The sequence below is a fragment of the Theobroma cacao genome, chromosome 7 (assembly GCF_000208745.1).
Source record: "Theobroma cacao cultivar B97-61/B2 chromosome 7, Criollo_cocoa_genome_V2, whole genome shotgun sequence".
Classification (NCBI taxonomy): domain Eukaryota; kingdom Viridiplantae; phylum Streptophyta; class Magnoliopsida; order Malvales; family Malvaceae; genus Theobroma; species Theobroma cacao.
The window spans coordinates 5,418,563-5,433,076 of NC_030856.1; the positions used below are offsets into that span (position 1 = coordinate 5,418,563).

General features: G+C 33.2%; 2 pseudogenes; one reads left to right on the forward strand and one right to left on the reverse strand.

Annotated features, from left to right (window-relative positions):
* The window catches only part of LOC18594015, a 27,545-nt pseudogene that overhangs the window by 10,852 nt on the left and 2,179 nt on the right, over window positions 1-14,514 (reverse strand).
* On the forward strand, window positions 3,850-7,360 carry LOC18594014 (annotated as a pseudogene).

Here is a 14,514-nt window from a genome sequence, read left to right on the forward strand (position 1 = left end):
AAAACTTCTCTCTATTTTTTTCCTTGAAACACTAATTTTTTTTCTCTTTCCCCCACATAATATGTATGTATGTATAATGAGTGTAAAGGATGACAAAACAATCAATCTTGTAGATGTACAAAAATAAAAAAGAAAAGAAAACCTAGCTTGCAGTCCCATATCTTGTAACTAGGGTTGATGGTCAAATTGTTTGAAAAGGTCACAACTCCTGGATCCAAATCATGTGCGTCGAGTGTGATATGTATATATATTATATTTAATTCTCGTGTCACGCACGGATAATTAATGTTATAAAGTCCTACATTTGTGATGTATGTTTTTTTTAAGAGATTTTATTTTCTTAGGCAATAAATAAATAAACCTCTATCTATTTCTTTTTTCTTTTTTTCAACATGAGAGAAAGTCAAGTCACCGACACTCAGTCCCTAAAATATATTGGATACTCTGATATGAAGTGTTTCTTTGTTTTCTTTTCATGCAGTCTCAAGGTTTGGATGCTTCTTTGAAATAGCTTAAACAGAGCATAAGAGACGTAGACACTAATCAATCACACTCGACTAAAAACATGAAGTGAGTTTTAAAGTATTTACAAGATAATGATTATTTTATTAGAATTTGATTTAAACTAATATATATATATATACTGTAACAAAACTGGGGCACAGATTCTTACTTGTTCAGCACAGACGCTATCAGGGTGTGAAATGCTGCCCTTTTCTTTGAAAGTTCAACCGTGTTAGGTATTAACTTTGGCTGCCCTCCGCTAGTGCCAGAGCTGCAGGTCAAACAGGATCGACTAAGGAGGGAAGCAGGGCGACCAATAAAACCAAAAAAAAATGAAAACAGAGGCGATAAATTTACACCTTCGGTTGAACTCAATCACAGGTTCAGCTAAAAGGATGTCTGATGGCTCACCGTTAGCAATCCTATCAACGTAAGGCTTGATATCTTCGTAAGTAACAATGGGAACATTGTTTTTGAAGAGTTGCTTGCCACTTTGGCCATTGAGGAATCCCTTCAGATATTCTGTTTCAGCATTTCGCTTAAGTATCTCTCCCAATACCTCTTCTTGTACTTGATGAGCATTGATGGTCAGTTCCTCCATCATCTTCAGTCCATCAACTTCATACTCATTTGTTGCCATCAGATAACAATAATTTTTTGCTGAAAATAATTAACCCAGACTGCTGCTTTAGAAAGGTCTAGCTCCTTTGGGGTGTCTTCACTAGCTAAGCACACTTGCACAAAGGATGGGATCAACTATTTGGAAAATGAAACCTGGCACAAAAAATCAAAGGGAAATGAGCCACAACTTTAAGGCTTTGTGATTCACATGTTGTTACTGTTGTAAAAGAGAAGTCAAAAGAGAAAAATAATAATTGGTGCTTTTTCCAATTTAAACTCTTTTTACCACACATGTTGTTGATGATGTAAAAGACAAGAAAAGAAAAGGACAAAACGTGATGTAACTTGCTTTGTGACCCCGTTCAAAAGTATATTTAAAAAACAACTTAGTCAGAAAAAAACATATAAAAAAAGTAAAGAAGGGAGAGGGTACTTTATGACAGCCTTAACATTGCAGCTAGGAGCTTGTGCAATTGTGTTGCTTGAATAATGGAGATCGAACAGAATGGAAACTTAATGAGTTTTTACAGAAAGTTAATGGAACTTGATTATGTGCTGTTGAGATATAATTTATGGACAGTTGAGAAAGTGTAAATTATATATTAAAAGTATATATCAAATACTATAAACTATAAAAGAATGGGGGTTAATTAGTTTTTTACTTTTTTATCACAGATTTTATTAGTCTCACGTAATATTAGTTTGTCTTGTTCATCAATTGACGGCATCAACTTTAGTTACTTTTTTGAAATTCGAGTACTGCATAAAAAATTATTGACTAGTTATTAAGGGGAAGCAAAAAATCAAAAGAGCGTATGAATATTTAACAATAATAAATCTATATATCAGAATCAAAGATTAGGATTGAAATTTTCTTTCTTAAATAAAAAAAGCTAAAAACAAAATATAGAAAGAATAAATTTACTTTTAATGGAACTTCGTAATGAATTCAGTTAAAAAGATATATGATGACTTTTCACATACGATCTTATCGATTTAAGGTTCGATATTTTGATAAGTAACAATGAAAATATTCTTTTTGAAGAGTTAGCTTGTTACATTGGCCATTGAATGCAAGAAGAAAACCAATTAGAATGCAAATAAATACCCTAAGAGTGATATTCGAATCCAATATAATCGGATCAGGTACTCGTAAGTATCTTATAACAGGGTACCGTTGACATTTCTACTCAAAGCCTCTTACATGCTTCTCTATAAGAAGTAGCTTTGCATTCTAATTGGTTTTCTTCTTGAATTTAAGTATATTTACTTTTCTCAACCCGAAAAAGTGTTTAATTTGTTATTTACAAATTAAATCAGGTTATTTAAATAAAAATATTATGGATGAGATCTTATCTGGGCTTGTTTTCTACTGTGACCATGGGAGCAGCGTTTGCAATATTTGAATTTAAAACAACCATCCATGGCTCTTTAAAGGAAGGCTATGTTTGGGATTTAGGACCATGCCATAAAGGTGAGATAACGATGAAAAGAATATTGTGAAATTGGAGTTTTTTTTTCCATGGAATACATAAAATTGCTATGGGCTTCTAGGTTCTTGCAATTGAACAAGGTTTCTCTGTTTGAGAATTGCCTCAAAGTGTTCAATTGCCCTTCGTTTATGTTGTCGCGTTATCACGACTGCGTGGCAACCTGTAAAAGTTGGGAGGATGTGACTCCACAAAATGAACAGAAAAATGGGCACTGTATTTGGACTCTGCCGAATGTCTCCAAAGCCGTGGGCCACTTCTGCCTGATTCCTTCCGTCAGTTGTATCGGTCTTTTCAAAGTTTTAATTATGCAAGAACAGAATATCTGAAGGCTTCTTTAATGGCCAATGTAACAAGCTAACCCTTCAAAAAGAATATTTTTATTATTATTTATCAAAATATCGAACCTTAAATCGATAAGATCGCATGTGAAAAGTCATCATATATCTTTTTAACTGAATTCATTACGAAGTTCCATTAAAAGTAAATTTATTCTTTCTATATTTTGTTTTTAGCTTTTTTTATTTAAGAAAGAAAATTTCAATCCTAATCTTTGATTCTGATATATAGATTTATTATTGTTAAATATTCATACGCTCTTTTGATTTTTTGCTTCCCCTTAATGACTAGTCAATAATTTTTTATGCAGTACTCGAATTTCAAAAAAGTAACTAAAGTTGATGCCGTCAATTGATGAACAAGACAAACTAATATTACGTGAGACTAATAAAATCTGTGATAAAAAAGTAAAAAACTAATTAACCCCCATTCTTTTATAGTTTATAGTATTTGATATATACTTTTAATATATAATTTACACTTTCTCAACTGTCCATAAATTATATCTCAACAGCACATAATCAAGTTCCATTAACTTTCTGTAAAAACTCATTAAGTTTCCATTCTGTTCGATCTCCATTATTCAAGCAACACAATTGCACAAGCTCCTAGCTGCAATGTTAAGGCTGTCATAAAGTACCCTCTCCCTTCTTTACTTTTTTTATATGTTTTTTTCTGACTAAGTTGTTTTTTAAATATACTTTTGAACGGGGTCACAAAGCAAGTTACATCACGTTTTGTCCTTTTCTTTTCTTGTCTTTTACATCATCAACAACATGTGTGGTAAAAAGAGTTTAAATTGGAAAAAGCACCAATTATTATTTTTCTCTTTTGACTTCTCTTTTACAACAGTAACAACATGTGAATCACAAAGCCTTAAAGTTGTGGCTCATTTCCCTTTGATTTTTTGTGCCAGGTTTCATTTTCCAAATAGTTGATCCCATCCTTTGTGCAAGTGTGCTTAGCTAGTGAAGACACCCCAAAGGAGCTAGACCTTTCTAAAGCAGCAGTCTGGGTTAATTATTTTCAGCAAAAAATTATTGTTATCTGATGGCAACAAATGAGTATGAAGTTGATGGACTGAAGATGATGGAGGAACTGACCATCAATGCTCATCAAGTACAAGAAGAGGTATTGGGAGAGATACTTAAGCGAAATGCTGAAACAGAATATCTGAAGGGATTCCTCAATGGCCAAAGTGGCAAGCAACTCTTCAAAAACAATGTTCCCATTGTTACTTACGAAGATATCAAGCCTTACGTTGATAGGATTGCTAACGGGGAGCCATCAGACATCCTTTTAGCTGAACCTGTGATTGAGTTCAACCGAAGGTGTAAATTTATCGCCTCTGTTTTCATTTTTTTTTGGTTTTATTGGTCGCCCTGCTTCCCTCCTTAGTCGATCCTGTTTGACCTGCAGCTCTGGCACTAGCGGAGGGCAGCCAAAGTTAATACCTAACACGGTTGAACTTTCAAAGAAAAGGGCAGCATTTCACACCCTGATAGCGTCTGTGCTGAACAAGTAAGAATCTGTGCCCCAGTTTTGTTACAGTATATATATATATATTAGTTTAAATCAAATTCTAATAAAATAATCATTATCTTGTAAATATTTTTGAACTCACTTCATGTTTTTAGTCGAGTGTGATTGATTAGTGTCTACGTCTCTTATGCTCTGTTTAAGCTCTTTCAAAGAAGCATCCAAACCTTGAGACTGCATGAAAAGAAAACAAAGAAACACTTCATATCAGAGTATCCAATATATTTTAGGGACTGAGTGTCGGTGACTTGACTTTCTCTCATGTTGAAAAAAAGAAAAAAGAAAAAGATTTGGCATAATACTCAAAAAAATTATCAATAATTCAAAAAATTTTAATTAAGTTTTTATCTTTGTATTACAATCATAAATCCATGTATTTTTTTATTAAATAAAATTTTGTGATTAATAGTTTAATAATTATTATTAATTAAAATATTATTTGTAATTTTATATTCACGTAGTACTTATGTGAAAAGTTAAAAATGATACATGATCATATCATCATGTAACATCAACATCATTTTATCATTCATTATGACGTGTTACAATATCACATTAACATCACAAGAATATAAAATAATAAATGGTATTTTAATTAAGTCAACTATTAATCATAATAGTTTCTTTGACTTAAAATAAAAACATATAAGCTTGTAATAGAAAAATAAGAACCTATTTAAATTCTTTTAAATAATTTTAAATTTTTTTTAAGTATTATGTCTTTAGATTTTTTTAGTGCCAATAGATGTGAACGGTTATATTATTTGTAAGTTCGACTTCAAGTAATGGGTCAGGTGCTAGTGGGGTGTTTTAGGAGGTTTAAAAAGAAATAGTTAACATGATTTTGGCAGGTTTAACTTCCATGTGAGTGCCTTATTAACTTAATATCAGCACAGAAGTGTTTGTAGGTTAATTTAATTTGGCAAGATTGCATTGCACAAACATTTAATTGTTAGAAATTCAAGTATTCTTGAAGTATTATATTTTAATATTGTTATAAGCGTTGGCTTCAGATGAGCTTTCCAGAGTTATACACGAGTATACATTCCAAAAACTAACCATACCAGTTGAGTTTATCCATTCACAGGCACTTTGGTGACTTGAACCGAGCTGGAAAAAGTATGGAACTTATGTTTGTCAAACCAGAGATTGAAACCCCTTCGGGCCTCAAGGCTAGATCTGTCACAACAAGCTTATTCAAGGACAATGGCTTTAGAGACATCCTGCCCATGCTTTACACAAGCCCAATTGAGACAATCCTTTGCTTAGACATCAACCAGAGCATGTACTGCCATTGCTTGTCGGTTTAATACAGCGGGACGAGGTTGTAAGGATTGGCTCAATGTTTGCATCTGCATTGCTAAGAGCTATCAAGTTTATAGAAGATCACTGGAAAGAGCTATGCTCAAACATAAAAACAGGTTACTTAAGCGATTGGATCACTGATTCGGGATGCAAAAATGCACTGTCATCGATCATGAAGCCTGATCCAGAGTTGGCTGATTCAATAGAGAACATATGTGGTTGTAGATCATGGGAAGGAATAATCAGAAAGCTTTGGCCTAAAGCAAAGTATATCGGTGCCATTACTACGGGCGTTATGAGACAATATACTACAGCACTCGATTTCTACAGCGGAGGGCTCCCCTTAGTGTCAAGTTTTTATGCTTGTTCTGAAGCCATTTGTGGGATCAATTTAGAACCTCTAGACAAGCCTGCCGATGTCTCTTATACCATCCTCCCCAATATGGCTTACTTTGAATTCCTTCCGGTGAAGAAAGACCGTGTGTCAATGACTCAAGAGGTTCAATTTAATGGTGTGTCTGAACAGGAATCCATAGAAATGAAGAGCAACAATGAAGATATTGAAGCCGTAGATCTTGTAAATGTGAAGCTTGGTCAATTTTATGAACTAGTTGTGACAACTTTTACAGGTAAAAATTCCCTCTTCAAATTGAAATCATACACATATATACCTGATCATTTACACTAGTAATTTTTCCTACGTAGCATCAAAACAGAAATGGCAATTATCCTTTTAATCAAAGGCCATCTACTAATTCTACAATATACTTCCTAGCTACATAAAAGTTTCATAAAATGATCTAATCTTGTATTTGATTTTCCTTGTTTTTTCCAGGATTATATCGATATAGAGTTGGAGATATTCTTATGGTGACTGGTTTCCACAACAATACACCTCAATTCCGATTTGTGGAGAGGGAAAATGTTATCCTAAGTGTTGATGCGGATAAAACAAGTGAAGCAGACCTCTTGAAGGCAGTGACAGAAGCAAAGACTCTGCTGGATCCGCTTGGCTTCATCTTGACAGCGTACACTAGCTACGGTGATATGTCCTCAACTCCGGGTCACTATGTCTTATTTTGGGAGCTTAAGGTAAAGGAAGATAACGATAACAAAGAGTTTGATCCAAAGATGATGGTAGAATGTTGCTCTAGAATGGAAGAATCATTGACTTATACATATAAAATCTATAGGCAGCAAAACGCAATTGCACCTTTGGAGATTAGGGTGGTAAAGCAAGGAACTTTTGATGCCCTAATGGATTACTATGTGTCACAAGGAGCTTCTATGAACCAATACAAGGCACCTAGCTGCATCAAATCTAAGGAAGCCTTAAAGATTTTAGATTCCAGAGTGATAGGAAAGTTTTTTAGCCTAAAAGCTCCCTTGTGATTAGTTGCATGCTTTTCCTATGTTTTGTATGAAGGGCCCAAAGCCTCTTGCGTGCTTATCTAGAAGAAGTAGTTTTTGTTGTTCTATGAAGTACAATAAGCCGTTCCAACAGAAAACTTTGCATTGTAATTGGTTTTCTTCTTGAATTTAAGTATATTTGCTTTTCTCGACCTGAAAAAGCATTTAATTTGTTATTTACAAATTAAGATAAGGTGATTTCAACAAAAATATTATGGATGAGATCTTAATATGAATTTTATCTCGACACTTTATTTACTATATAATTTGTTTCTAAAAAAATTTATTTAACTTTTTATCAAAAAATTTTTAAAATATGTATTAGAATTGGGGAAGAAAATTTGGCACAAATCATCCTCTATCTACACTTTTTATCTTTGATCCTACATAATTTGAACAACAAAATCAAATATTTCGTTAAACCTTCACATTCCGTCATTGGTACCTTCCACGTTTCTTCCAAATTAAACACAAATATCCGTCTGGGCTTGTTTTCTACTGTGACCATGGGAGCAGTGTTTGCAATATTTTATTTTAAAACACCCATCTATGGCTCTTTAAAGGAAGGCTATGTTTGGGATTTAGGACCATGCCATAAAGGTCAGATAACGATGAAAAGAATATTGTGAAATTGGAGTTTTTCTGTTCCATGGAGTACATAAAATTGTTATGGGCTTCTAGCTTCTTGCAATTGAACAAGGTTTCTGTGTATGAGAATTGCCCAACGTGTTCAATTTCCCTTTGTTTATGTTGTGTTGTTATCACGACTGCGCGGCAACCTGCAGAAGTTGGGAGGATGTGACTCCACAAAATGAACAGAAAAATTGGCACTGTATTTGGACTCTTCCGAATGTGTCCAAAGCCGTGGGCCACTTCTGTCTGATTCCTTCCGTCAGCCGTGTCGGTCTTTTCAAAGTTTTGATAATTACCATATAAGACCACATTGTCCAGTAAAGATACACCGAAAAGAACTAAGAGTAGCAAAGTTGAGTTTCTACCCTTTCGTCCATTCTGGGTCTGCTCGAAGGAATTTTGGAGTTCTTGGCCACCAATGCTTAGTAAATACAAAAACGGTTTGCGGAAGAGATAATCGAAATGCAGGAGCAGAATATCTAAAATGCTTCTTTAATAGCCAATGTAACAAGCTAACTCTTCAAAAAGAATGTTATCATTGTTACTTATCAAAATATCGAGTCTTAATACTTGTTTGGTTTGATTTTTTTTTTTCAATTTATCTATCATTTAAAAGTAAAAGTGAGGTCAAACATAAATTTTAAAAAACTCTGTAAAAAAAATAACTTTTTATAAAGAATAAAATTTTTTTTTAAAAAAAAAGAATTTTAGGAAAAATTCTTATGAGGAGGTTTTTTTTTTAAAATAAAAAAATTTTATTTTTATTTCAAAAATATCTTTATCTAGTAAAAATAATTACAATATCACCCTTTAAAAAATTACGTTTATTTTTTTTATTTAGAAAAGAGAATTTCAACCCTAGTCTTTGATATGGATACATAGACTTATTATTGTTAAATATTCAAATGCTCTTTTGATTTCTTGCTACCCCCTAATAACTAGTCAATAATTTTTGATGCAGCACTCAAACTTTAAAAGGACAACCAAAGCTGATACCTTTTAATTGATGAACAGGACAAACTGGTATTACGTGAGACTCTAATAAAATCTGTGATGAAAATGTAAAAAACTAATTAACCCCAATTCTTTTATAACTTACAGCATTTGATATATACTTTTAATATATAATTTACACTTTTTGATCTATCAATAAATTATATCTCCACAACACATAATCAAGTTCTATTAACATTCTGTAAAAACTCATCAAGTTTCCATTTTGTTTGATCTCCATGATTCAAGCAACACGATAGCATAAGCCCCCAGCTACGGTGATTAAGGATGTCATAAAGTACCCTCTCCCCTCTTTGCTTTTTAGGCATGCTTTTTTTTTACCAAGTTGTTTTTTATAATATACTTTTGAATGATGTGACAAAGCAAGTTACAACACGTAATGAAAGGTTTTAATAATTAACTCATGATATTGGGTTTTATACTTGTGATTGTCATTAGAGTATGGCCACTTGTCACGACCAACAATTCAGGGCGTTAAAGGGGGCTTAAGGTGTCTCAGAGTGTCGGCTTGTGGGGAAGTATTGTCGGGAAAGAACCCCCTTGCTAGCATGACACATAAGTAAGCCACGCAGAAGAGGCATACGACACTAGCGCTTAGGTGAGCCAACTCGCACACCATCAAGCTGGCCAGCACATTGTTGAGGCAAGGCACATTGAGCAACAAGGCAGTGGACAAGCTAGCCCGCACACCATCGAGCAGGCCTACACATTGCTAAGTTAAGGTGCACTTAGTAGTGGAGACAGTGGGCAAGCCAGCTCGCACACCACCGAGACAATCCTCCTGTGAGTTGGCCAAATGCACTAGATTGCCACAAGGGCGAAATCGAGACACCATTGTAGCTCCTATAACAGGCTAAACTGTTTGAATTCAAACTAGGGAAAAAAAATCTTACCTAAAACTATTTTGTACAGCCTATTTGACTTTTGGGGGGATATTTGGCTATAAATACCCCTTATAATTCATTTGCACAGCTGTTGACTCTTTTAATACAAATTTTTCACTCTCACAGTCTCTCCAATATACTCTTATCTACTTTTCTCTTCAATCTTTTGCTACTTGCTCGTGTTGGTGCTATGTGCTTGTTGGCTTGAGGCCTTGTGATTGTGTGTGTCTACTTGAATTTCATACTGTATATTGTGTGCTTCAAGGTCATTGTGGTGTTAAAGATTGGTTGGTAGGCATACTTTTGGTTGACTTGGATTCCAGAATCGAGTTAAGGGTGAGTCAAAGGCTACACGTTGAGTGGTTTGAAAAACTACCATGTGATAGGTGGTATCAAAGTAGTTTGCGATTAGCTGCAAAATGCTAGGTTTTGTTCGGTCAGTTGTGATCAGTTTACAACAAGTTGCAAGCCACAGTTTGCAAGTCGAGTAAGAGGTGATTTGAGGTGAGCTATGGCTACTATTGGGTCAAGTTTATCAGATCTTACACTTAGGGTAAAGGAAACTTGTGCTGGTAAAAGGGGTAAGTTTACATTTCGAGAACTTATGTCTACTCTCGATGCTAGGCTGTCCAAGGTAGAAGTGACAATAGGTGAAATGCGAAACTGCCTTGATGTGTAGAAAAAGCACATGAAAGAGCTCAACACACGAGATGAAGAGCTCAAAGAAGAGGTCTAAGAGATAGTGAAGGATACCCTTGAGGCCATGACCGAGAAAGAAACACTCAGCTTGAGAACATGTTGGAAATCTTGAGGAATGAGTTACAGTAATTAAGAGTGGAAGTCCGCACAATAGGGGCTAATGGTGGCCACAGGAGCTGCCACACGATTGGAGGTAAGGCTGGAAGTGCCTAAGCTGAGAGAATTTCGTGGCGAGAGGAATGCCAAAAAGATTGATAATTTTCTCTAGAGGTTAGACCAATATTTCAATGCCACTGGCATTATTACGAATGACCGTCAGATCATCGTGGCGTCCATGTATTTTTGAGATACGACACTACTTTTGTGGAGGAAGCGGTCTGACAAGAGGCTCGGAGGAACACTAATGCTCACATGGGCCTACTTCTAGAGCAAGCTACGCAAATAATTCTACCTAGAGTATATCGTGGATGAGGCCAAGGGTAAGTTGCTTAGGCTAGCGCAACGTAGGAAAATCCGGAAGTATGTCAAAAACTTCAATGATTTAGCTCTACAAGTGGATGATCTTTGGGGAAAGAGAGGCTTTTTTGCCTTCATGGATGGCTTAAAGCCATAAGCCAAGTAGGAGTTACAAAAAAAGGGTGTGTATGACCTCATTCGGGCAATGGAAGTTGTTAAAAGTCTAGTGGATTACTCCAGATCAGAAAAAGAAAAGTTTGCACCTTCCAAGCCTAAAAATAAAGACAAGTTGGGCAAATAAAGGCAAGCAGCCTAGATACAAAGATAGTGGTGATGGCAAGCCACAACAATAGTGGAAGGGCAAATCTACTTGAAAAGGGAAGTCTTCCGAGAATGAGGAAGACAAGCTTAATAGTTGCTTCTTGTGTGATGGCCCACACTAGATTAGGGATTGCCCTAAGCATACAAAGTTGGTGGCAATCACTTCGAAGAAGGAGCAACAACCAAGCGAGGTGGCTAAGTTGGGATCAATGCTACTAGGGTAGTGAAAAAGACTGACAACTGAGCCAAAGGGCACATGTACGCAAACATGGTGGTGGCTGACCAGCATGTTGAAGCTTTAGTGAACACGAGTGCTTCAAACTTGTTTGTGTCTGAAAAAGGTGCTGCCAAGCTAAGCATTCAGGCTAATGTTATTAAAGGCTAGGTTAAAACGGTGAACTCCAAAAGGGTGTGTACCAAGGATATTGCTAAGTGTATAGATGTACAAAATTTCGTAAGTTATTTAGCAACAGAATTCAATTGGTAATTACCCATGGAATTATGTCAATAACAACCATATTACCTTTGGAATTCTGTAGGTAAAACTTGTCGATAAAATTAATAAAAATCATCATAAATAATATATGCAACTCACAATTGACATCCAAAATTCATAACAAAAATATGTATTAAAATTTGAAATTCAAAATCAAGTTAATATAATTAAAAATAGTCATAAACACAAAATATTTAAAAATATCAAATAAATATAAACATAAAGTTAAATATTCTATTGTCTGCCATATTAAGAAAAAAGTATCCAACTTCAAATACAAAAAAAAGGCATCATATCATGAAATGTCACTTTCTTACTCGTCAGAATCTAAACTTGATATACCCGCACATTCTTGTTTCAAAAGCATAGTATTCACGATCATTACTTCCATAAGTGTCATAAATTCCTTCATGTTTGCCATTATATTAGCGTTATTCCCCTTAATTTCCTCACATATCTTACCTAAGTCTTTTGATAGATTTTCCACTTCTTCTTCCAACCCAATTACGAGATCAATAGCATTTAGGACGCTAGGACTATACAGTGACTCAAATGTTGCTGGATTGTCATGTGCTACACTAAGTACAATTGTAGCAGGCACCCATACATGTGAGTGTGTGCAATCTTTATCCCTCAAATTACTTCAATTCAAGCATGTGGATTGAATTCTAGTTGAGAGGATAAATCTTCGTTATACTTTTACGATAATGCAAAATTGTATATTTCCTACAAAAAAAAATTAGTATTCAATTAAAGTGTCATTTTTTAACTACAAATTAATCAATTATTTGCTATACTAATAGCTTTAGAATTGTTATCTATGAAATCACTACAACCTGTTAAACATTTATAGATGCGATTGAACACTTCAAAAAGCTAAGATCTCTATCCATCTTGATTGCCTACATTCATTTGCAACTATATATACTCAATCATTATGCATATATGTACATAACATGTAAAGCATGTTATACATATAATTTATATTTGTTTTGAAAATCACATATAATTTGTATTTGAATGATTAGTGTTCAAATTTTTTTTCAAAATAAATATGCTTACATTTAGAACTCAATAATTATATTAAACTTGTTTAATTTTCAAATAAACGTTAGCATTTTGGAATGAACTACATGTGTTTGTTTGAGAGAGAGAGAGGTGCAACATAAGTTATAAGATCAAATATAAAGCAAATAAATTCAAGAAATCCATTATTTTTATATTGAATTTTACTAGCTTGGTGCATGGTTCTTCATCACTAGAAGGCACTTGGAAGAAACAATGACTATTGGTTGTGTCAACGCAGTTGCAATGCTCAACATAAAAATTAAAAGCTCCTTTATTTATAAATAAGCACTAAAAGAAAAAAAAATTGTCATAATCACTACAAAATTTCATTGTATTTCCAACAGATTTGCAACGGATTTCCAACGGAGTTTAATTAAAATTTTTAAATGCTTGTTTCGACGGATTTCCAACGGATTTATACTGAAAAATTTTCAACAAAATTTTCCGTTGGAAATCCGTTGGAAAATTAAATTTTCAACGAAATTTTCCGTTGGAAATTTGACTTATACAACACACACATATTACTGTTTAATATTTTCAACGAAAATTTCAGTTAGAAATTTTCAACTAAAAATTCTGTTGGAACTTTAAACTAAAAAAAAAACATGTGTAATCTTTACAGTTTTCAACGGAATTTTTCGTTGGAAATTTCCAACAGAAATTTTCGTTGAAAATTCATTGAAAATTTCATCTTCAGGACACTGTATTATTTCCAATGGAAATTTTCGTTAGAATTCTAAACTTTTCCTATGTTATCTTTATCTTTTCAGACGAAATTTTCTATTGAAAGTTTCCAACGAAAAATTTCGTTGGAAATCCGTTGGAACTTTAAACTAAAAAAAAAAAACGTGCATACTATTTACAATTTCCAACGAAATTTCCAACGAAAATTTTCGTTGGAAATCTGTTGGGAATTTCATCTTCAGGACACTATATTATTTCCAACGAAAATTTCCGCTGGAACCCTAAACTTTTTCTATGTTATGTTTATCTTTTCCAACGGAATTTTCTGTTGGAACATTAAACTTTAATACAAATGTTCAATCTTTTACAATTTCCAACAAAATTTTTCGTTGAAAATCCGTTAGAATATATAAAGAGTTAATGATATATTGAAAAATGTAACTTTCCAACGGAATTTTTCGTTGGAAACTAACTTTTTAGTGCATCAAAGTGTTTATGACTTTTTAAACTTTCCAACGGAATTTTTCAAAGGAAAATTACGTTGGAAATAATCTTATTTTTAAAAAATTATAAAATTTAAATTTTTTAAAAATTTTATTAATTATTTTTAAAAGAATTGGATATTAGTAAAAGCAAATACATAGTTATTGTAGTAAAATTTTGGGCTCTGTTTAAATATGTTTTCCTTTGAGTAATTTTGTATAATTTTTTTAACTTTAATGAATCATACAATATTGATTAATAATACCAAATTAGGGTAATGTTATATTATTCCAAAATTGAAAAAAATTACTATGTAAAATTTTATATTTTATAAAAAACCATGATAAGATATTAAAATCATATTAAAAAATATATATTACTTTATTTACGTTTTAATTGTAATTAGCTAATATATGTAAATTAAGATTGAAGTTTTATAATAAACTTATTAATATTTGTGCTTAAAAAATATCATTTTATTATATCTATGTATTCATGCAAATCTAACCAAGAGCTATAGAAAATATATATAAATATATATATATATATATATATATATATATATATA